The sequence below is a fragment of the Myodes glareolus genome, chromosome 13 (genome assembly GCF_982192425.1).
Source record: "Myodes glareolus chromosome 13, mMyoGla1.1, whole genome shotgun sequence".
Lineage (NCBI taxonomy): Eukaryota > Metazoa > Chordata > Mammalia > Rodentia > Cricetidae > Myodes > Myodes glareolus.
The window spans coordinates 18080202-18105692 of NC_142038.1; the positions used below are offsets into that span (position 1 = coordinate 18080202).

The window sequence follows — 25491 nt, forward strand, 5'->3', positions numbered from 1 at the left end:
TCCGTTTACTTTGTCCTTCATTCAATGTCTCCTTTACTGACTGGAAAAATGATATCACTTTTCTTTAAAATTTAACTCATGGTTCTTTTCACCAATATGTACTCAATTTCTTTATTCATGTACAATTTCAAATCAGTATCATCTTAGCATTTTCAGGAAGCTTATTGTCTATTATTATCCCCAAATCACCTTCTTAACTAATCTTCTGCAGCACTCTTCGGCTTTGGATTCTGCCAAAGACCGTCTCCCATTTCTTTTCTGAACTTAATTGAATCAAGCAGATAACGGCTTTGAAATTTCATTTTATCAAGCACTAAAGAAAATCAGTGTTTTAATGAGTCGGGTAAACAGAGGGATCAGATCTTCCCTGTTATTCATGTCCGTTCTCTCCAAGTGTGCCTTTGGATCTCACTGTGAAACCAAAGCTCAGCTTCACGAATGGCATGGTACATTCGTAAAGGGGCTGTGGACACAAAAAAAGTAGCTGGATAAAGGTTAGAGGTAACTTTAGTCTGACTTTCCCAAAACGAATCAGTCCATTGGAACTTAATAATGCCTTAGGAAGGACCTTTGCTATGGTGCTGAGTCCAGTTTCACCCTGTGATAGGAGGTAACCAGTGTTCTTGCCATGTCTGTGTCTCATGTATAGTTTCTCTTTCAGCCAACTTGGATCGCTGCAATCTTTTCTTCCGAACATTTACTCCTTCCAGACACAATCTTAGGTGTTAATAAAACACATAAATAAAGAAACTTCTTTGTCATAACAAATCATACTCCAGCAGAAGATAGACAAACAAGACAGCGTACATTCTACTTCTCAGAGCTAGATGGTGTTCGTGAATTTAAATTTTAAATCATAGAAAAATATAACATACAGTTTTTCTCTGTATTGTTGCCTTTACATAGTAGCCAGAGAAAGCTTGAAGAATCTGGAGGTGAGCAAATAGTTCCATAAACCTGGTATCCCTGCCAATTTGTAATCTCATCCCTTATTCTGCTCTGTCCCCTTCCAAGACTAATATTACAAGGTAAAAGACAAAGTAATGTTACTACTTAGAAATAATTATGATCTCTAAAGGCCTCGGTTTTATAATGGGAAGTCTTTTTGAAAACAGATTAAAACAGATTAAAAAATAAATGCGTAATTACCAACTATTCAGTGTGTCAGAAATTGAAAGAGACCCTAAGTATAGATTATCTAACCTAACAGTTTAATATGGAAGTGACATTATTATTTCCTTTTATAGGTAAGGGCATAGAGCCGAATACATTAACAAACCTGATTATAGGAAACACAGGAAGCTTTGCAGAGTGGGAAGTTGGCTCTCCTTGCCATTCTTCAGTAAGGTGAATTACTGAATTATCCTCACCATATTAAAGATGTAGGTGGAAACATAAGATACTGGCTGTGACTATTACTGGGCTTCAGAGGATCAGCTAGGCCTCATAGTGAACAGCTGAGGAGAGAATACTCACGCCTAGTTTTTCTACAAGAAGGGCCGTTCTGTTCCTTAGGACGCCAAACAGCATTGCTGTCTTCCTCGTCCTTCTCTGTTCTCGTGTCTTTATTCCTCCTCCCATCTGGGGGAGCCGGTACTGATCTGCAGTCCTCAGCCTGCCATTGCATGTCCCCTGCTCCATTCTATCCCCAGGGTCCGGAACTGGGCCTCCGAAATGTGGGGGCATGTCCCAAGTACCTGTTCTGTGAGAGACTGAGGAAGTGCAAAGGCAGCACGAAGCTTCCATGAGCTTCCTGTCACTGCCCTGGGATCTCTGAAAGACCATGGCCTCGGTCTTATCCACGACCTCTTCAAACAACTTAAGCTTAGCGCTAGCCATTGGGGTTTTGCACCCAGATACACCTTGGGTGATTTTCTGCCTGTTTTTTTTTCTTTTCTTTTTTTGCCTGAGCCTTGCTGAAAGAGGCAGCTCTGAAATCCTGTCTGTAGAGTCCCCATCCTCACCCCCTTCCCGTCCCCACCCTCTCTCCCATTAGCTGAGTGAGAGAATGGAGTCCTTGCCTTTGAGACTTATATCTTCGATCTGGAATTGATGCCAAGTTAACAATATTCCATCCACTTCCCTTCTAGGACTCAGGTTGAGTTTCTTGGCTTAATTTTCATCCTCAGCATATTATTGCCAATAGAAATGTTTCCAGGGATTTTCTTTCAGTAGCTTCATGGCCACCAGGCAGTGGTTTTGTCCTTTCATTACCCCACAGCTCTCCCTGTTATTAGCAGCTGCCAAATTCTGAATCCTGGCCTTCAGGCTACCACCACTAAGCTACGCGTGCCACATTGATTTTTAACTCCACAAATATTTGTTATGATAGATTGAATACGATGTGCAACATTTCCTCAAATTTAACCCTCAAGTGTTTCTTCATCTTAATCCATGTGGCCCCAGTGGAACTATCTGCAATTCCTCTGTAGGATCTACCTTGCCACAACTCCCAGATCTTATTCATGGTGTTCTCCCTTCCTGAAATGCTCACAATACCTCACCTGGATACCTCGTCAATTTCTGAGGTTGCTCATCTTCTTCATTGATGCTCTCAGGGCTGATCTACAGGACACGGTCTATTTGTAGGACGCCTTGGACCTGTAGCTTATCAGCGATGCGCTTGTAGTGGCAAGACACAGAGGTGCAATCTGAGGGATGCTCTGACATCTCTGTACGTGAGCTTTCATGGAAAAGATGCTAGTTAGTATTTTTATTTAAGTAAATGACTCAAAGCTGTATGAACTGCTTAGTTAGAAAATAGGCCCTATGTCTCACAAAAAGAACATACCATATCTGTACATTCCTTGCTGTAAGTCCTGTTTGTTTACACGCTGTGTTTGCTTGACTGCAGTCTTTCTAGGAAACAGAAAGAGCAACAAGCATCGCCCATTCAGGGTTTTCATGACAGAAGAAAGTTGCTGATAATGTCATCAATCACAAAAGAAAGCAATGAGCTCGTCCTCCCTGCTACCGCCACCATCACCACTGGCAGAGAAACATCGACAGCGAGTTCTTGTCAAAAGCAGAGATAGGTCCCATTTACACACACCTATTTGGGTATATCTCATCCCAAAGAAGTGAGTCCCATGTACTTGGAGACATCTAGAACCCTTGTGCCACAACTACACATAAAATGGGAGTGGCCTGAGCCATGTATAATTGTCATTATACCCTGAGTTTTGGAATGAACAGAGGCCAATAACCCCTCCTCGAGTGGTTTCTTACCTTATTTCCTGAAAATTCCACCCATTGTTTTTGAATGAATCACAATGGGAATAATCCAGAAGAAAGGAGTCAGGGATGTTTGGGGGAGAATAGAAAAACAACAGGAATAAATTTCCTTATCATCGTGGATGATAATGTGGTGAGTGTTGCCATGGTACCATGCACAGATATTTCTATGGGTCACTTGTGTTTTGTTCTGTGATTGTCAAATTATGTCTCTGTTTCTTGAACAATTGCCATCTTTAGAGGTTTATTCATCTTCCTATACACAATACCCAGATTTCTCTTTAACTTCAATTTCAGTTGAAGTTAAATAACAGCCACACAAAGGTAACATGTAGCCTAAACCCATCTAATCACAATAATATATAGCATTCATAGGAATAGGATGCCTTGACACATCCTTAATTTTATGCATTTGGAAGAAAATGAAAGAAGTCTTCTAATTTATCATGATTTTACTAAGTGAATTAAATTATTATAGCACTGAAGAATTTATACTTTCTCACAGAAGGCAAAATAGTATGTGATGGATGGTGAGAAAGGAAGCAAGGAATCATTCACTCAAAAACAAGCAACATGCTGGTTGCTTGGGTACCAAGTTGTAGCAGGTGATGAACGAGACTGTGTTTCTAGAAATTGTTGACAGGAAAACTGAATCTTCCAGAATAAGGAACAATGGCAGGGCCTCTGCAGCCCAGCATACCTGAGGGCGCCAAGCCAGCGCTAACTGTGCTTGATTTCGGTGGAAGAGTTGGAAATAAACTCTGAAAGGGTTTGGGAGAGATGTATGAAGCAGTGTAGAAATAAGTTATCATTGTTAGCAGTAACCGTAATAAAAGAAACGAGCGAGCATGCGGTTTGTATACTCGAGAAGTCTACTGTCTGTGCTCTTGACTGCAGCTAAGGGCCACTACATCTAACATTAGATAAATAACTTCTGTTTGTTTGCTGTTTATTTTAATTTCTTAACCTTCTTAAACATAGGTTCAAATTGCCACGTGATATAATCCAAACTTAGCTCCTTCAGGAACTTCATTAAAAAGCACTTGAGTTTTTAGTAGTTTTTGGATAAGATGGAATAGCCTCCCGCTGCTCCAGTATCTCTTTTTTGGTACTCGGTGTAGCTCTTATTGTTGCCTGTTGACTCTAGCTAAAAAACAAACAAAATCCCCATAAATATATTCCAATACTATTAGACAAGGAAAGTGTCTACAGAAGTCTTTTTGATATGTGAAGTCTCCAGAGTGTCCCATGCATTATAATATTTTAAGAATTATTGGCCTATTTATTGTTTTTGTCTCTGAAACCAGTCTAAGGTTGATGGGGTTCTATGGAATTGGTAAGCATTCTTCTTTCTACTTCCCTCTAGGCTTATATTTGGGTATCTTGCCATCAACAACCTCCATTCTAACTCCCCTACTTTAGCATCCTTAAAGCCACTTTTATCACTTTTCTGCAAAGGGAGCCATCTTACTTGTGATGGTTAGTTTTGATTGTTGTTATGACACAAGGTAGAATTGCCTGGGAAGAGAGTCTTCCTGTAGGCTCCTCTAGGTCAGATTGCCCTGTGAGCATGCCAGTAAGGGAAAATTTCAGTTTTCAGAATTTTTCAGTTCTAATTGGGGTAGAAAGACCCCTCCATTAGTACGGGAGCCATCATTTCATGAACAAGCATGGTCAGAATGAGAAGAAGAAATGACCTAATCACCGACTTGCATGCATTAATTCATTTCTCTCTGCTCTTGACTGTGAATGTAATATGACTAGTTGCTTTGAGTTCCTGCTGTCTTGATTCCCTGCACTGATGAATTATAGCCTGGAATGGTGAGCCAAATAAATAATTTCTCCCTTAAGTTGCTTTTGTCAGGGTGTTTTATCACAAAAAATTGGAAAGGAAATTGAGACAAGCTAGTATCTGAATGAAAATTGAGTTCAAGTTTTCTATTCCTATCCCTCTCTTCCCCTTACTTTCTGACAAAACAAAAATTATCATTGAGGATCACGTATTCTCACGGCTTTCTAAACTAGAATTTCAAACCAAATGAACACCTTCCCCCTTAAGTTTCCTTGGTTGGGATTTGTAGCACAGCAACAGGGAATTAAAATACAGGTCAGGATCTGTAAGAAGGGCCTTCTTTCTGGAAAACCTGACCATGGGTTTCTAGACCTTTGAAACTGTTTGACAGAAGAAACATGGGAGAGTTTGTACCTTTGAACTAGAAAAGCAATTGGGCACTTGCTGTGGGACAATGGTCTTGTACACTGCAAAGATTTGTCTTGTCAGTTGTATGGCTTTAATAAAATTCTGATTGGCCAGTAAAGAGGCAGGAAGTATAGGTGGGGCAACCAGAACAGGAGAATTCAGGGAAGAGGAAAGGATCAGTCTGCAGAAGGCATATGGGCAAGCTCAAAGTTTTAGAGGAAGAAGATACAAACAACAAAATATCTGCAATGAGGTTTCGAGAGAAGCCTGGTACTCACACTGGGACAGTAGTGAAGTATTTATTCAGGGTCAGCACACAGCATCTGATATATATGTGGTTCCAAGAGATCCAGGCTGCATCTCCAAATCCTGGCAGAACTTGACAGTGGCATCCACGTTGTACTAGTTTTGAAGGGAGATAAAAAGATGCAAGGTTAAGTGGGTCAAGAGTCATTATGGTAGGGCTGGAGTACCTGTGGGGAGGGAGTTGGGAGGTCATTATGTAAAGAAGCTTTGAAGGTGAGTCCTAGTTGCATGGCCCTCATTTTTTCCCTTTTGTTCATCGCCTTTCCAGTATCTTCCCAAGGTCCCTCTGGGCGCATGCACACTTTCACTCTCGCCTCTCCTTTGTTCACCATTACTCTATTATTTTAGAAAATCTCTCTCTTTCATTTCTGCACATGTAAATCCTTTTCTCCCTGTCAAGACTTAGCTGGCTCCCTTGAAGTCACTCTGCATCATTTTAGACAATTCTTCTTTCTCTGAAATTGGTTATTTGGGTCATCACTACAGAGGAAAGTAAAAGCCATCTAGAGATTTTGCTTGCATGGTATCATGGGCCTCGTTCCTCATACTGAGCTACTCTCTATACTGGTGGTTCTCAACCTTGCTGATGCTGTGACCCTTTACCACAGTTCTTCATGTTGTGGCTCACCAAACATAAAATTATTTTATTGCCATTCATAACTGTGAGTTTGCTAATTTTGCTTGAGTGTAGTGTAAACAGCTGATATGTGGGATGTCTGAGTCATTCGACCCCCAAAGGGGTTGTAATCCATACGTTGAGAGTTGCCATTTTATGCTGTATAACCTGGAAGTCAGAAGTGCAGAGTTTGGAAAAATGTTACATATTGTTCTGCTGAACACTGAACCTTGGGTGCCTCTAGAAAATGTTTAGCTTCCTAGTGGGAATAACATATTTAAAATCTGCATGATAGTAGGAACACAACCTAGTGGTTACATTACACTGAGTCTTGCAAAGTTGGGAGAAAATTTCCAAGACAATGGAGTCATTCTGGCCATTCAAGAGGAAGAATCCTTCCACCCAAAGGGGGACTGAATGTTGTCTTCCGCTTCACTGCCTGTCTGACCTGTGACCTCTGACCTCTAAGATCCAGCAAGAGGCCAAGTTGTGAGGCACCTGTCGCCCCTGTATACTTACCAAACAGGAAGTGGAAATACTGCAGCGGCTAAGCCCAGCTGGCTGCCTGTTGGAAGTTTTACAATGCAGTCTTTGTCTCTGGCGCTAGCATCTAAGGCCAAAACACCTCCCAGGTGGCCTTTTGCTTGAGTTCTCTCTCAGTTTTTCTTGATAAGTAGGTGAGGACAGAAGGCAGTAGAAGGAAAGAATGAAGCATATCCTTTATTCCTAGATTCACCTAGCCTTTATTCTTGACCATTCTCTGTCCTTTGTGGTTGGGGATTCAGGGTCTATAAGCACATCACATCAATCCCATCGTGTTCCTCGTGCCCCACCACTAGGACCCCAATTATCTAGTCCTTACACAGAATCGAAGTGAACTTGTTTGTAAAGCCTTTGCTTGTGATGCTGGATTTAGACATTGCCCTTTCCCAGCATCGATCCACTCAGGATCTGGCTCCTTCCTAAGCACCTTTCCCTGTGGGAGGAGCCACACTGCTTACAGAATCGCACGAAGCACATAATCACAGGTAAGCTTTCTCACTGGTAGCAGTTACTCTCTAGCCCACTGTAATCAGGCCGCTGTAATATATATATTTATTTATTCAGGAATAAAAAGAAATTACCAGGAAGGCTGACCTTTAATATTTTATCTTTCCAAAGAAATTTCTGTTATTACACAAAATTAAATATTACAGTCCTGAAAAGAGCCGAAAACTGGCAACAATTCTTTAGAACTATGTGCCACCTAAGACTTTAAAAAAAATTTTAATGAATTTGAAAGTGATCAGTTTAAAATGTAAAATGCTGAGAATTTATTAATTATAGTGACATTTCATTCTCAAGTACAAGAGGTAGGCTTTAGAAAGTTAATGAGAAAAATTACTTGCTCTTCACTAACACACATATCAAAATTTACCAATCCATTATGCCAATTTGTCATCCATTATGGAAATTTGTTACTGTTGGAATATTCATTATCCTAAAAATAGTAATGCCCAAGGTATAGTTATTATGTTGATGTACAGAAAGATTATGAGAATATAATAATGATGAAGCCAACGAGGCATGTCATTTTCATGTTTTGTTTCCCAGAGTAGATTGAAACTTGACTTAGAGAAGGTACTTAACATGTTATTGCACAGATGAGAAGGTTTATTAGTGTAGCCATAAAACAGAAAACTGGAAAAGGGAGTTTATCAGTTTCACCAAAGGCTTATATGAGGAGAGATTTTGAATTAATCACAATCCGAAGAAGATGCTCTATTGTAACAATTCTATGTGGTATAAATTCTCAGAACCCTCTCTCCGGCTGTTGTTTCTATATTTCTTTTATGGTGGAAAACAATACATATGTGACTTTATGGTTCCCTGACAGATACCGGTTATTAATCATCATAAAATATGATCAGAATTCCAGAAATGCCTCTCTAATACTTTTCAAATTGTTATTAAAATTGAAATTTTTAAAATGTAATTCTTATTTTAATTTAAAACATGGACTGTGTGTCTATATCCTGAATACTCAAATACAAACAATACTGACTCTTGTATAGTTTCAGAAATTCATGATAGCAAGTAGTGATTCACCATTTTAGATAGGAAAATTAAGGAGCGTTCACCTTGGTTTCATGGGTAGAGTGAACACTGACAGGGAAGCCTTGTGAGAACTGAATGGCAGCTGACACAATGGCAGCCATTTTGAATTTCTTAGGAGAGCATCTATGGGTTCCCGAAACTTTTTAAATACTTTGGGAGCACCAGGAGCCTAGCCCAAGATTATCATCATCTCAGCTCTCTCAGAGTAGACGTATGTGCTGTTATCACCTCCCTGCTGTGATTTTTGTACTGGTAGTGGTCATTTCTTTCAAAAACATTGTTTTGAAAGTGGTGACTGAATTAGTAAACGTTTTCCTTCCAGAGAGCATTAAAATGTCTGTCACACAGCCTGTGGATTCATGCACCTCTTTGTGGAGTGCAATTATTTTACTTTTGGAACCCTGGTTGTCATACCAAGTTTTTCTGTTAAAGACCATTGCATTGTATTTAACTCCAACCAGCTTGAGCTCATGAGAAGCAACATGCAGTTGATTTTAAGAGTACGAAGGTGTCTCGTGACTATCAAGGAAGCTAGGTCAGGGAAATGCCACGATAGCAAGTCTGTCTGCCCTTTCCTCTCTTACCCTTGTTCCCCTCTGTGCATAGAATAGATTTTTGCTACATCACCTTCTATAGTAGAACACAGATGCCAAAACATGTACCAAGTTGACATTTCCTTGCCTTAAGAACCAGGTAGACTGGACTCATAGTTACAAACACCATTAGGGAGGTGCACACAGAGCCAGGTTGTATCATGCCTCACCTTGAATCACTTGCTCATAACCAGTAGAAGAGCCAAGAAAATCCAGATCTGTCTTAAAATGAAGGAACGGGAGAGTAGAGGCAGATTCCAGGGACAAGGAGTCAGGAAGGTTTACCGGGGCCTCTTCCACAGTATGCCAATTCCATCTTATTTCAGAAATAAAATTTCTGCAGCTGGGAACTCATGATTAATTGTGGCAAACAACACAGACTCTGGAGTGTGCTGGGCTGAGGTATAGAGACTGCTTTTGACTTAGCTGTGTAACGAAGTCAAGAAACCAAAGAACTTCCTAATTTCAAATTTCTATCATAATTGGATTTTACCTCTTTTGGTTTTTAATATTCTCAAGAAAGTGTCAATGGGATCATCTTAAGACATATGTCATATCATATCACATCACGTGACACCGCCACGGGAAACTATCCGAATAGCTCCTCTGAGTCCTGAAGGCGAGCTTTGTCCTCGCTCTTTGCCGATTCTTCCAGACACAGTGGCCTTCCATGTGGCCTCAAGGCCACTGTACTTGACCTTCGGATCAGAATGGTCTTTGCTGCATCAGATCTTTTCTTAATGCAAGTTTAATGGTGAGGGCTTGCTTAACCATCCTTACATTCTTTGTTTGTAGGGCTGGGGATGCAACTCAAAGGCAGAATGTTTCTCTAGCATGTCTAAGTTGTTGGATTTGAAATTCAATGCTCTGGATGAAAAGAACATCCCAGATTACTCCCCTTCTCCCTTTTTAACCCCCCTTGGTAGTTCTCCCTTACACACATAGAGTGTTTGCAACATATAATATTGCTTATGACCCTTGTCTGCCATCAGATGACAGTTGCCCAAAAACATGGGCTTTATTTCCTTTGTTTTCTGCTATACGCTCAGAGCCTACAGCAGTGCTGGGAGGATGGGAGGTCTGCAATAAACACAAATTGTGTAGATATATGGGGTGTATCATTATACATGCTACTTAATGGAATGGGGAAACGGAGTAGATGCTTGTGCACAGTCATGAGCAAGCTCCTGCAGTTCAAACTTACAGTGAACTTCACTGGATATCTAAGATCAAGCCACTGGTTCTTTTATGTCTCAGAGTTGCGAATATGGAGGTCCCAAAGAGAAGTATCTCTTAATGAGGTTGGACCAAATCCACTGCAAGTAATCAAATCCTAGCTTCCATTTTTGCCTAATGCTGGAACATCCAATTTAGACTAGATAAAACCTTCCAATACTTCATTAGATCTGACTCTATATGTTGGAGGAGGGGGCCGCTTATTAGTCTCGACTACCCAGAACTGAAATAACCACACAGAAACTGTATTAATTAAATCACTGCTTGGCCCATTAGCTCTAACTTCTTATTGGCTAACTCTTACATCTTAGTTCAACCCATTTCTCGTAATCTGTGCATCACCACTAGGTCGTGGCCTACCAGCAAAGATTCAGCACGTCTAACTCTGGCAGCAGATCCATGGCGTCTCCTCTGACTCCACCCTCTTTCTCCCAGCATTCAGTTCTGTCTTCCCTGCCTACCTAAGCTCTGCCTTGTTATAAATCCAAATCAGTTTCTTTATTCATTAATAGCATTCTAGCATACAGAGGGAAATCCCACATCATCTATACATATCTCACATCCATACCACATGTACTAGAAGTAAGAATAGACTTTGAATAGTCAAATTAATTTCCACTAATTTATTACAGGAAATTTATTACAACAAAAGTTTGAGGTATTTAAAAGTCAGTGTGAGATCTATTTTCTCAGTTAACTGTTTTTATGTAATCTCTGAAACATATTAATCTACAAATGAGATAATCAAGATTTATTAAACACAAATGGAGGAAGCATGTTCATAAGTAAATTAAATTAAACAAGTTATTGGTCTGTAATAAAGTGGCCTTATAGTTTATCACAAAGTATTCTGAGTGGCACTGTCTAAGCACATCTCAATATCAATAGAAATTAACACTGTTCTGCTATGTTCAAATCCATTCATTAATATGAAGTTGACTAAAATTTACTTTCTTAGCTCAGTCCTGCATAAGGAAACTTGACACTTTAAGAGGGAGTGGAAATGATGAACTATAAAATTCCAGAATTTGACCTGAAAATTGAAGATGGGTTGAAAAGGATGCCAAAATATATCTAATATTAACATGGGTAGAAATTAGCCAAAAAAATATACTTCTCTCTTGCACCATCTTAGAGTATCTCATGTACATCTTCTTTTAAATTTTGCATTTTGAAGGTAAAAGCAAAAACTTCCTTCTTTGGGGACTATAGAGACAACTCAATGGTTAAGAGTGCTTGTTTCTTTTTCAGAGGACCCAAGTTCAGTTGCCACCACACTGATGTTGGATGGCTCACATTGGCATCTAACACCAGGTCAAGAGATGCCCTTTCCGTCTGTTGTGGGTACTCCTCCCATACAACCCCCCACAAAAATACACAGAGAGGCATATTCAGGCACATATTTTTTTTTCTTTCTCTGGGTGGTATCACAACTTTGCTTTGAAAGGTTAATGTGTTTAACAAATGTGGGGAACTGGGGAATTTTAGATCAGAGATTCTTGCAAAGAGGCTATGCATCAGTTATGAAACCCCTGTCACAATCATTGCTCAGCTATCATCAGTTGATCCCAGTGATAATCAGCTTCCCGCCTAGCTGCCAACACACACCCTCCAGTTCTTCCATGTTCCTCCCCTGGGAGAGCACAAGCCATTCTGGAATTGGGCTTGGTTGACGTTGAGTCTTTTACCCCAGGTCTTGAGTCCTCGAAGTGTGATTCCTTAATTATAATAGCAGTATTTTTATTTCCAAAAGGGCCTGGGGCCTGGTTAAATAATAACGAGGAACAGTTACCTTATGGTCTCATGAGAACATCTAAGCTATGCAGGAATAAAAAGAGATGGGGAGAATCACAAGGCTTCCTGGTCAGGGAGAAGACCTTATACGTTTTGGCTTAGTATTTGTACACATGGTGAGGTAAGTAAAACTTAAGCAATAGCAATGTACACATCAAACTTCAGGGAATATAATAAAACATAGAGAAAGTCTATTCAGAGTTCTATAAGACATCACGAGAAAACATTAACTGGCTAAAGAGAACTCTCGCCACAATTTGTCAGTCTCTGGTAAGGTGTTCATAATTAGGTTTGTATCTAATTGATGGTCTGAAGTGTTAATAATTCATGCTATATGATTTGTTGGCATCGAGTCTTTCCAAAACTGTTTAAATTTGTTTAAAGTTCCTGTAAAAGAACTCATTAAAACCATGTTGGGACAGCAGTATCTGAAGCTATCCAGTCCCCCACTGCCGTACAAATGTGTCTATTCCAGGTTCTAAGAAAAGACAAACTTTTGAGTGTTTGGCCTGTACTCCTAGAGAGGTGAGCAGCTTTATTTTGGAAATAACTTTTCCTGTGATGTTCTTTGCTTTATTTTCCCATGGAGTCCAGGAAGATAATCCGAGGACAAGAATCATGCCCAATTAAATTTTAAAAGGCACATTTAACAAGGTCAAAGTCGAGAAATTGCACCGGAGGAAGTACAAGCTTAGAGATGTCTGAAGACTCCCCGGAGTTTAGTATTGGCCTGAGCAGTTGCACATGGCTCTGAAGGGCGGTGATTCAGGTGATATTTAAGAGCACAGAAATTCTGATACGTCTTCTATGTTTTCTGATTTCCCCTTTGACCTGCTTCCTCAACCCTCAGATAAAGTGAGGGGGCAGGGAATAAGAAAGAGAAAGAGCAACTCATTAACCTACTAGCCTTTCATCACAACTCCATTGTTCCTAACATCACTGGGGCTGGCTACAACATCCTCTGCTTCGAGGTCTGACATTTAATCTTTTCTAATGCAAAATCTTAACCTAAGCATTGTTAAATTTTCCTTAGAACGAAAAGAAAGTGAGAAAGAAATAAAAAAAAACCCAGAATTTACAAGAGAGCTAATATTCGTGAGTGTCATAACTCATCAATTCTCCCAATGGGAGAAGGAACTGCTCTTTTTCTTTTTTTTTTTTTTTTTTCAGGTTTGGATTTCGAGACAGGTCTCACTGTGTGTTCGAGACTGACCTCAAACTTTCAATGATCCTCTGGCTTCATCCTCTGGGTTTTGATAAACCAGTCACAGAAGCCAGCTAAGGAGACTTAGTCTCTTCTTGAGGTTAGGTCTAGGAAATGATAGCATAGAATAAACAGTGTACCCTCTGCCTCGAGGCTTGAATACCATGGAACTGGAAAATAAAGATGGAGTGTTCTGGATAAATGGTGTACATTATTTCAGCAGTGCATAAGACAGACCACTTAAGCAGTGAACTGGGAAATCCACAGATTCTGTTTAATTCATGGCTCTCGTGAAGAGCAATTCCTTTCACCCATACCTGACCGATAGTTTTTTTCCCTCAGTTTTGTTTCTGATGATCTTCCCAATGAGGAAGATTTTAGGGATTTGGGAGAAAAAGTTATTTTTATTACAATACTGTATTTTAAAAGATGTAAAGTAATTGAGACAGAGCTATGAAAATGTCCAGTTAAAAATATTTACTCCTCTTGGATATGTATGGGTGTTTCGCCCGCAAGTGTGTGTCGACACACCATGCACACCCATTGCCTACAGAAATCAGAAGAGGGTGTCAGATCCCCAGGCAGTGGAGTTGCACATGGTTGTGAGCTGCCACTGGGTGCTCTTGAAGAACACCACCAAATGTCCCCATTCTTATGTAAACGGTATCATCGTAACTATCATGATCTAGACAGGGCCTTCCATGCCTATGTCCTAACAGTGCTTTTATACCTATGTTCTAGATAGGGCCTTCCATGCCTATATCCTAACAGTGCTTTTATACCTATGTTCTAGACAGGGCCTTCCATGCCTATGTCCTAACAGTGCTTTTATACCTATGTTCTAGACAGGGCCTTCCATGCCTATGTCCTAACAGTGCTTTTATACCTATGTTCACTCTTTTTTGCCCAACCATAAAATTAGGCAAATAATGATCATCTTTAAAAGTGATCAATATTCTCTAAATTAGTATGTGGGTTGCTTAAGTAACAATGACTTCATTCCGAATTATAAGTAAGCAAATTATTGAAAAGTTGTTTAGGCATTATTACTCCAATCATTGCTTTATATGTGACAGAAAAAATACTAAAAATGTCTTTGGTCTGGTACGAATATGTAGTTGTGTGTCTGAACACATTCTTTCTCAGACACTAGTTTCAGATGTAGTTAATCATATTCTATTTTTCTCGTTTTCTGACAAAAATGGCTAGTTCTGATTTTAACTTACTAAGATGTTATGGGGAAGGAGAGAGGACTGCAAACAAGAATGGAGAAAGAAGGCCCTAGGCACGGGGCTGGTCAGCAGGGAGTGCGGGGTTCTATTTCTCGTTGGTTTTTCTTCTCATGTTATCACACCTAGAAGGACTGTCTCTTTAAATTTGTGCATCTTAGGATGATGAAATATTTTAAATGACATCAGAAAGCATGAAGAAACAAAGTCTTCCTTGTTTCATACTTTGGACTAAAAATGCCCTCAGAGATTTGTTTGGATGACAACACACTTCAGCGATTCATGACTTAGCTGTCGTGGCTGTGCAATAGGAATGTAAAGCTCACAGTCCAAAATCTCATTGTAACTGTCACATAACAATTGCATAACAATTGTTCACATAGCAATGTGCGGTCATAGGGCCAGGACTCAGAGTCACTTTTCAGTGTCAAAGGCCAGTTGGAAGAGGAATGGCCAGAACCGGACTCTGCCATCAGCCTTCCTGGGTTTGAACCCAGGCTTTGTTGCTTACTAGTTGTGCGAGAAGTGAGACTGGATACATAGGTTTCTCAGTTTCAGTTTCTCTATCTGTACAGAGATGGAAAGTGAATACCTGCTTCAGTGGACAATGAAAACTAACCTAATTGACATGTACAAAGTAGTTATTACAGGCTTGAAATCCAGAGAATATTGTACACATGCTAGCTACCATTGCACACACAGCCATCTGAAGATCCTATGAACTTTCAGGCCCAAATGAACACATTTGCATATGTTTTCCAAGTACCATTATCAATGACATTTCTGTAAGATTGTGTTTGCATTAAATAAAAAGTTGAGAATAATCAAAATGAGCTCCAGTAACTATATTAAAAGGCATGACTTTTACTCATAATTAAGAAGGCACAGTGAAATGCCAACACATTGGTACAGGCTCTTACGGAGTAAAAATTCTTTACGATGCAGAAAAAGCATGCAATTTGAGACTTTCATGTAATAAAGCTGTCAATCTGAATGTAGAATGGTCCTTGTTAGATGTCCTGTCTTTGATCCACAAAGACTGGGAAAACATGGTACTGGAAAAAACATTGGAATAACTGTCACTATTATCTCTAATGAGAGTTCGCATAAAAATGTTCCTTCCTAGCTTCCTAGCTTCTTTGGAAAGAAGGAAACTCAAACTATCGCTCCTGGCAGCAGAGAAGTTCAGGTTAGAATATGTGCCCAAGGAGCGATGGCCAGAATGTCACAGTCCCCAAGTGTATCTGTCTAGGGATCCTTTTTCCCTGTGCAATAATGAAAACAGTGAGGAGAAACAAGTGTACCTGCCCCATGGAATACAAATGATGTTAACTTCTGAATTGCCTGACTGGCTTTTTGTAGCACAAATTCTAACTGATCTTAATAATAAAAATCCAGAGTCAGGTATAGGGGTTAGTGCTGAAAGATCAGAGAAGCAGAGCACCCAACAGTGGAGAGTTCTTACCTCTACCAAGGCTCAGACCGAAAGGATGATCCTATCTCTACCAATCCTCAGACAGAATGCTGTCTCTCCTAAACCTCAGACTGCGTGCTCAGACTGAATCCTCAGACTATATCTGAGCTCCTGTCTCCTCCCACTTTATATTCCTTTCTCTGCCCAGCCATATACTCCTGTCTCTACCTCCATAGTGCTGGGATTAAAGGCATGTGATCCCAAGGGTGCCTTAGCTCCTGTAGCTCAGGGTGACCTTGAACTCATAGAGAAGAGGTCCGGCTATCTCTGTCTCCTGATTGCTGGGATCAAAGGTGTGTGTCACCACTCCCTGGCTTCTATCACTAACTAGTGGCTTAGCTCTTCACTCTGACCTTCAGGCAAGTTTTTTGTTGTTGTTGTTGTTGTTATATTACAAACAAAATATCACTATAACTTCTATGCATATGTTCTAATTAGTCTTAACAATAAAAATCTGGAATCAGATGTTAATGAGAAAAGCAGAGCAGCAGCCACTAGGCTTCTTATCTCTGTAAAATCTCAGACTGAATGGGAAGGATCCTATCTCTACTTATGATTGTGCTGGAAATAAAGGGGTGAGCCCCTCAAGTGCTAGGATCAAAGGCATGAGCCACCACCGCCTGGCTCCATCCCCTTTTAGACTGTTTCAATCTTTTGTAGCCTGTGGTGCCCTAGAACTCCGGATCTTCTTGCTTTCTGCTTCCAAGTGCTGGGATAAAGGCCCAGCTTCTATGGCTGACTAGTGGCTACCTCTGCCCTCCGATCTCCAGGCAAGCTTTATTTGTCAGAACACAGATAAAGTATAATATGTTGCTGTTTGGACTTTCTTGGGTCAATCACAGGAAGTGCAAACATCAGTTTTGAAAATGTGGCCTTTAGCTCCTCAGGGCAGCAATGCATCAGGCCGGTTTTCTCTGTGCCCCCAGCTTCCCAAATTCCCCATCTTAACAGCAGAGTGCAAGTCAGCTTTAGAGTGATTTGAAAAATGAAAACAGAGTCATGTGACCGTTGCAATAACAGCTATGACATGAAATAGTCGATTTTGTATAGGGTGAAAAAAAAATTGATTCTCCAAGAGTATTCCAATTCTTTGTCTCACTTGATAATCTGGGATGTAGACTTCTTACCCACTCTATTGATTTACAATGTAACGAAGGCCTCTAATTCTTTCAACATTGAGAAGAGATATTCCCAGCCTTACTAAAGCATATGCAAATGAATTGTATACAAGAAAAGGTAAGCAGGCATTTCACTATCCAAGTATGTGTGCAAACTTTTACAAGTTTGAAATTGTTCATAGGGATCCATAGCTTAATTAAAATGTAAAAGCTTTATGGGAAGTATTTCTCCAGAACAGCTGTATCAGAGTTCAGCCTTTTCCCATTTATTGAGACAGACTAAAGAAATAACTCTCAAAACAGATTTCCCAATGACCTATGTCTGAAATCTGATAAAGATCAGATATTAAAGTACTGCACAGTGATTTCCAGCCCAGTGATTTGAAAGCCTGGCTTTCCAGTAGATTCAGTGAAGGAGTGGTTTTGGTTTCTTTGTAAGCCAGGAGTAGTTAACATTGCTAATTTTTATAGCTTTTGAAAGCATCTTATTTACATAATGCTATTTCTGAATTGATTTAGTTCCTTCATTTCCTCAAATGTCTCCCACTGCCATCTTGTTCTGGGGATCTCAATACTGGCTGTGCAACGGGAATACCTAGGCGATTTAATTATTTTTGTCCTTATTTACTTAGTGTCAGGCCTACTCTGAAAAATTCTAATTCAATTGACTGGGATGGAGCCAAGCGCTGATAATAGCTCCCCGGGTGGCGCTGGCTGGTTCTGCAGTCTAACAGCTGGCTGGTCTTTGGACCTCTACTTTCTCCCAGTATTACTCCTTGCACTCACGTCCCTCCCCCTTGTTCTGTACTCATTTCCTGTTTCCTGAGAACTTCAGACGTAGGAAATAATCTTTCATCTCAGACGTGCCAGAGCACAGGAACTGCCCTCCGCAAAGCCTGAGAACATCAAGGAGAAAACTTTCTGGGATCAGAGAAAAAGCCTGCCAGTGGGTCTTGCCATGAAATTGTAGGAACTTGAGTCTTAAAGGACTTTAGCTTCTGTGTGGTTCTGCTTTTCTCTTGTCCCCATGATCAATGAAAGCGGGAAGATGTAGGGAACCACACGTAATCCCGTGCGGCAGAGCTCAGATGAGAAGCCAGGTTCTTCCAGGGTTTCTCTGTCTGCCACCATCAGAGAATGTGTAGGTCTCTTCAATTAAGAGTCTGGATAGAGAAAATATATTTAATTCAGTATAAGTGGTTCATCCTTACCCACGGCCTTCAACCACGAGAGGTTTATCAACTTGAAACAACCTAGACACCAGGAAAGAGAAAAACCTCAGTTGAAAAGTTATATGTATCAGATTGTCCTGTGTCTATGTCTGTGAGGAAGAGACGTGATTGGTGATGGACGTGAGAGAGTCCAGCCCACTGTGGTTGGCACTATCCCTAGGCGTGTAAGCCTGGGCTATGTAAGAAAGCTGGCAGAGAGAAAGCCAGTAAACACCATCCCTTCATGGTTTCTACTTCAAGTTACTACCCTGCATAAGTCCCGGTCTAGACTTCCACCATCAGAGAACATGTCTCTTCAGAGTACAAAGAAAATTAATTTAATTCAGAATAGGTGGGTCAGTCTCCACGTGTGATCTTCAAATACAATATGACTGTGCCTCGGAAGTATAAACAAAATAAATAAACCCTCTTCTATAAGATACTTCTAGTCATAGTGTTTTTCACAGCAACTAGAGATGAACCAGACCAAAGACAGCCACTAGCAGCAACAGCAACAATCCAAACCACTGCTTTTTTTTGACACTGTGAAAACACAGCTCTCACCCCTAAGTAAACAATGAATTATTTAATAAATGGCAGTTTCCATGTCCTAGGTCATGTCCTAGGAATTCTTAATTATGCCAGAGTTCATGTTCTGTATCAATCTGATTGATTTCTATAGAAACAGAAAGAAAACTATAAATCAAGGCATTTAAAATAATGCTGGAATATCAGTAAGGTAGGTCACAGCATAGGAGCTGGAGAGGTGGCTGAGCGGTTAAGAGCACTGCTTGCTCTTCCAAAGGTCCTGAGTTCAATTCCCAGCAACTACATGGTGGCTCACAACCATCTGTAATGAGAGAAAATAAATAAGGTTACAGAATAGGGAGGAAGTCTCTGTTTCAGGTTTCAGATAATGTCCAATGATGTTCTTAGCCTTTGGGTTGGGAGAAATAGATTTTGCCTGATAATCAATAAAGATGTTAGATTAAACACAGAGAAGACATACTCAATAAATAAATAAATGGGCATTTGAGAGGATAAGAGAGTCTAAGATAGCTTAGACCTGGGCCCGCAGCATTCCACCTGTCCATAGTTACAGTTGTAATCAGCCAATAAGCCCTAGTAAGTTCAGGGAGAGGGAAAGTGGCCAACTCAACTCAAGTGATTCATGTAACATGAATGTCTTCAAACCAAACAGGACACGAATGCCATAGCAGTAACTCGCCAGAGATCTACATATGAAGACCATGGGCTTCATCAGGCTCAGAACTTCCACGTTGCTAGCTCTCAGACATAAATGCTATTGTTTATTTATAACTTTATCTTTTAAAATTATGCCTTTTGGTGTTAATATAGCTTATCCCTAAGCCTTACTGTCTTAGTTAGGGTTTCTCTTGCTGTGAAGAGACACCATAGCTACGGCAACTCTTATAAATAAAAACATTTCATTGGGGCTGGTTTACGGTTTCAGAGGCTTGGTCCATTATCATCATGGTGGGAAGCACGCAGGCAGCCGTGCAGGAGAAGTAGCTGAGTTCTACATCAGGATCAGCAGGCAGCAGGAAGAGAGACTGAGGCACTTGGTCTGGCTTGAGCATCTGGAACCTCAAAGCCCGCCCCCAGTGACACACTTCCTCCAACAAGGCCACACCTCCTAATACTGCCACTCTTCATGAGCCTCTGGGGGCCCATTTTCATTCAAACCACCATAATTATCGATTCCAAAGAAATTAAAAATGTCTTTATTGAGTTTTATTATTTAAGTTTAAGAGATTGTAAAAATACTGAAATCATCAGCAGGGTAGAGGTGAAGGCAAAGATCAATTTGTTCATTTTTCAGTGTTCCATTTTAATCACACTTGAATCTTTTCTTAGAAGAGTATTTATTATTGCAATTTTCAGGCATTTTTAACTTTTAAGTGGAGGAAAATTGCTATTATTAGGTAGTCTTTCCTTGACATAATTTCTGTTTTGGACTATGGACAGATATAGTAATAAAACAGAAACTCCACAGGGGTCAGGGCTGCAGCTCAGTGGTTGAGGGCTTGCTGTGCCATCACGATCCCAGCAGCTATATGGTAAGCTGTGCACTATACTATATTAAGTGTTTTTAACAGTTCTTATTACAATTTCTTCAGGTTTGTGTGTCTGTGTGAACGAGTGAGCATGGGCATGTACACATGCATGTGTGTATGTGTATGTATGTGTATAGGGAAGGGAATGGGTCAGAGGAAATCTTGTAGAGGTCAGCTGCCTCCTTCCACTGTGTGGACTCCAGAGACTGAACTAAGGTTTTCACACATAAAACTCTTTACCGGCTGAGCCTTCTTCTTACCAACCCCAGGCTAAGGACCATTGAAAGATAAAATTATGACTGATTCACTTTTGAACGGATGTCAACTGACAGTGGTAGCACCTTTGGGAAAAATATAAGTTCAAGGATATGGTTTAGGATGACTTAATTTATCATCAAAGACAGAAAACGTCTTCTTTTCTAACTTAATGGGACATTTTTCTCCCTCCGATAGAGACATAAATCAACTAAGGTTTTCTTTATTCTTAAGAGATTCATTGAAATCTAGTGTATTAACTTCATAGATCATAATGTGTAATTTCATATAAAATACTGCATATGATCTCTCTAGGGTGTAATATGTGGATATATTATCATCAAATATATATTACTATATTGAATTTATGCATCAAAGTAACACTTTTATGGTTATACACAGCTATTATTACTTGTTTTCTTCTAAGAAAAATAATATATTCTTGAAACAGGAAAAACTGTAGAGTATTATTTTTGAGTATGATAATTCTTATTCCATTAGGGAAGATGACCTGGACAAATAATTCGTACGTTAACTGGTGAGGATGTTTTCCTTGATTTGTTTTTTGAGGTGTTGGAGATAAAATCCAGGCTCTTGTGAGTGTTGGAGATGAAACCCATTCTCTGCCACTGAATTATATTCCCAGGTCTTGGACTTTTATCGTATGTAAGAAAATGTCATAACCTAGTTTCCCCTCAATAGTTTATTCTCTCGCTGTCTTTGGCAGCCATATAACACTGTGTTATGACTGGTAGTACAATCTCTTGAAACTTTTGTGAATGAACTTTGGGTTTTTCCCTAATGATTTGCCATTAGAAGTCACGTATATTGAATAAATTCATATATATTCCATACCCACCTATTCAGCCATTTCCTCAAGATACTTCTAGTTGTAAATACTAGTTGTAATGAATACAGAAAGAACTGTATACTCTTGAAACTTCATAGATTTTTGAGATGGAAGAGAGTTTGTCTTTTTAAAATGCATTAGACCGCTCCACACCTGCCTCTTTACTCACCTACACTGCATGTCTATCTCATTAATAAAGACTGTCCCATTTTAAATGCTACCAAGGTAATTTGTCACAATGTTGTTCCTTACAATTATTCATTTTTTCTGTTTACAATTCATCTTTTGAAATTTCTCTGTTTTTACTTTTGTCCACTGTTGAAATGTTCCATGCACCAGGCATCTGAAATGATAACATAATTATGTGATACTGGTTAAATCCAGCTCTTGCCTATACAGATATTTTCTGGTTATGGTCATTTTCCTCTGGTTATTGCTCAGCATACTGCTCTCTTTTAACTGCCGCCTATTCTCATAGCTGTCAGAGATAATTATGTTGTTATTTTTACCTCATATATAATAGATAAAGTACTGAGCCTGCAATGGCAGGGTAGCAATCTTTCAGTCACATCTAGATCACTCTTTTATAAAAAAAAATTGTCTCATGGAGTAGTTTTATTTTTTTTTAATTTGCTTTTTACTTAATTTGGTTTGGGTTACAAAATAATAAAGTTGATTTTCAACACTTACAAAATCAAAAATAAAACTAGATTACAGCAATAATTACCACTGAAAATACGGTCTGTCCCTCCATTCAAACCTTGGAAACTCTTTCATCAATATTCGCTTGGTCACCCCCTTACTCAGGGTGCCTGCACTCATGATAGCCAGCCTCACTGTTGTGACTCTCAATCTGTTGACCTTGAAGCAGGAATTCTCAGGTCTAACAATGGACACTTGGAGTCAAATTGCTCTTCGGGTGGTTGGAAGTCTGGCCAGTTCGTTTTGTAGTTCTTAGTAGTAGCTCTGCCATCTTTAATCACTAGACATCGTTGACATATCATCACCAGCAGCCAAGGCTCAAGCCATCGCCAAGACTTCTGAGGAACTCATGTCTGTTTCTTTGTAGTTACCTATCCTTAGAATTCAGCGTCTCTGATGGGGGTCCAACTTTGTAGACGATGCAAACTCAGTCTGTAGTAACAAAGGTCATGTTTTGCTCTCCCTGCTTCAATCACCCTCCCAGGTGTCTTTCTTTGGTGTGGTTGTAGAGAAGTGAGATTGATCTCTGGTTTGGGCCTTGGAAGTTAAAAGTAAAGGGAACAATTGATGGCTTCTTTTCAGACTACAAGGGTCAGATGAAGTAAAGACGAGACGTCCCAAGGCTCCCATTGAGGAAGATTTGTGACTATGAGATTCTGTAACCTGCAAACCCTTCAATTCTGTCAGTAGATTGACCACAGGTGTAAAGTCAAAGGTCAAAGATATTCAAGAGTCAAAAGAGACAAAAGCTCCCTAAGCTCCCAGAATCTTCTTTGGTGTTCCTGGATAATCATTACAGGAAATGTATTTCCTTTCCGGCAGTAGAAGAGGTGAGCAAGACAACACCCACCTCAGTAAGCTGGAGTTTCTCCCTTAGTGCCTTTGCTTAGAGGACTGGATTTGTGGGCACTGGAATGTTGCTCCCCTTCTTACTGTTGGTCTTTGCTTTTTGTCTCAGGCTTTACTGCTTTACCTTTTATGTGGTGATTTTTGATTCAGTTTTTTTTTTCTGGTACCAGTTAAAGCATTTTGTTATGCCCAAATGGGGTCCTTTTTGTTTTGGATAAATTTATATGAACCTTTTTTATTTTTCTGACCAAACCCATCACCTTTGTCTCTTATAAAAAAAATTCTAGTTGTTTGATGTCCAACCCTCCCCTACTCTCCACAACTGACACAGTAGTTTTCTTATTTCTATATTTCTATTTTCATTTTATATCCAAGGGAAATAAGACAAAGGAGAGTCTTAATATATGGACTCAGTTTGTCATCTGGAACCCAAATCAAGGAGAAGGAACTCCTAGGATAGAATGAGAGGTATTTGCTGGGCTATGATCCCTTTCTGAGATCTTTAAGTAGGTTCCTAGTATCACAGGAGGATGGGCCAAGTACTATGCCCTGCCCAATGTCACACCACTTACGTTGATGGTACACAAAATGATTTGAAAAGTTGGTACTAATGGTTAAATTTATTGGTGGCAGTGAAGAAAAATAGACTTATCAATTCTTAATTCTTTTGCTTAACATCTCATTCATTCATTTATGCAGTAAATATTTATTGAATATTTATGTTATTATTAACACTGGATCTCTGAAGCTAAGGAAAACTGAAATAACATTCCTTCCCTTATGAGCATATATGTCCAGGCTGAAAGGGACAATATAGTAAGCAAACAGGCAACGTGGCTTCATATAGCAATGGTGTTTGTGCAGAACACAAAGGTATGGGACAGAGGCATATAAGAGCTGGAGAAGGTGCTATTTTATTTTTATTTATTTATTTAAATTTCTAATTAAAATATAATTGCATCTCCAGGCCCTCCCTAAGGTCCCTCCAACTCTCAAATTAATAGCCTCTTCTCCCCTGATTGTTATTGTTACATATCTATATGTGTATGTGTACACAAATATATAATTACAACTTTCTGAGTCAGTTTTTATTTGTGTGCATATTCTGTAAGGGCTGACAACTTTTTATTAAGCACCCAGCAAGGAGCTTATCCCTGGGCAATGCTCTCTATCTCTCTGCAGCCAGTTGTTGCCTGTAGTTCCTTATTCAGAGGTATGACCCAGTGAGATTTTTCCCTTCTTTGTTAGTACGCCCATAGATGCTACCACTTTTCAGATCTTATTTATGCAGCACTTTCTATACAAGAGTGTTTCAGAGCAGATTTCCTGGTAATCTGGCCCTTACGCTCTTGCCACCTCATTTCCAAAATGTTTTCTGAATCTGCAAGAGGTGAGATAGAGATAAATGCATGTCCGTTAGGGATAAGACCCCCCCCCCCCGCCATGATCCTGACACCTCTGTATTGCATCTGGTTGTGGGTTCCTATAATGGTCTCCAGTTGGGTGAAAGGATAAGAATTAGGGTATACTTAGTAATTATGCTGGATTAACGAAGTGGGGGTAGTAGATTTCCTTCTAAGAGCCATGATCTCACGGGCCCCAGGAAGTTGACTAGGTTTTTGGTGCCAGGAATGATTTTCCTCCTATTGAGTGAGCTGTAAATCTTATTAGACATCTATTGGTTATGACCAGCATGGGAGTGCCACTTCCTACACCGTCAGGAATATCTCACTATTCTGGTCACTGTTGTGGCTCCTAGGTGTCACAGCTAGAGAAAACAATTAATTGCTTCTCTCCTTGGGCAGCTTGTTCTTTACGTTCGGACTTTCTGGTGCTCAAATCCACAGTTTGGAAGAAGTTTGGATCTTTGGAAGGGACTGTATTAAACAGTCCTGAAGGACTGAGGTACCAGCCATGATGAAGGGGAAGATGGCTCACTTAGGCACCTTTCCTGTTGCTCTTATAAAAGCAGCTAACGGGAGAAAGGGGTGTGTTTATCTCATAGTGCCAGGTTTTAGTGGATCGTGACAAGGCAGTCACAGCAATGGGAGCTGGTCACACGAAATAGCAGTCAGAAATGAGCAATGAGTGCATGGTTGCTAGGGCTCAACTCCCTTCCCACCCACAGCCGGTGGGTGTTCCCATCTCAATGACTAGCATCAAGATAGTCTGCTACAGATGTGCGGATAGGCTTATCCTCCATGTGCTGCTCGACCTTGTCAAGCTGGCAGTCAACACTCCCTGTCCCAGCCAGCAATCAGTACCAATTCTATCCCCCTCTTCCTAGTTAGTGTCTAATGGGCTGTTCCTATTTAAAACAAGCTCAACACCATGGATGGCCTGGGGGCCTGTTAAAAATGGAGAAAGCTGGATCTCACCACAGTCTAATTGGATCAGAACCTGGGCTTTAACGAGATTCCCCATGACATTTGTATGCCAGTAAAA

The 25491-nt window shown here is 40.0% G+C and overlaps 1 protein-coding gene and 1 long non-coding RNA gene across 2 annotated transcripts in view; one reads left to right on the forward strand and one right to left on the reverse strand.

Moving 5' to 3' along the window:
- Rab27b (RAB27B, member RAS oncogene family) overlaps positions 1-25491 on the forward strand; it is a 150334-nt gene that overhangs the window by 41361 nt on the left and 83482 nt on the right. The window lies entirely within an intron of this gene.
- LOC148119962 (uncharacterized) overlaps positions 11673-25491 on the reverse strand; it is a 35218-nt gene continuing 21399 nt past the window's right edge. The window contains exon 3 of the long non-coding RNA XR_015734680.1: positions 11673-18264. This is a non-coding gene — a long non-coding RNA (uncharacterized LOC148119962). The remainder of the gene's footprint in view (positions 18265-25491) is intronic.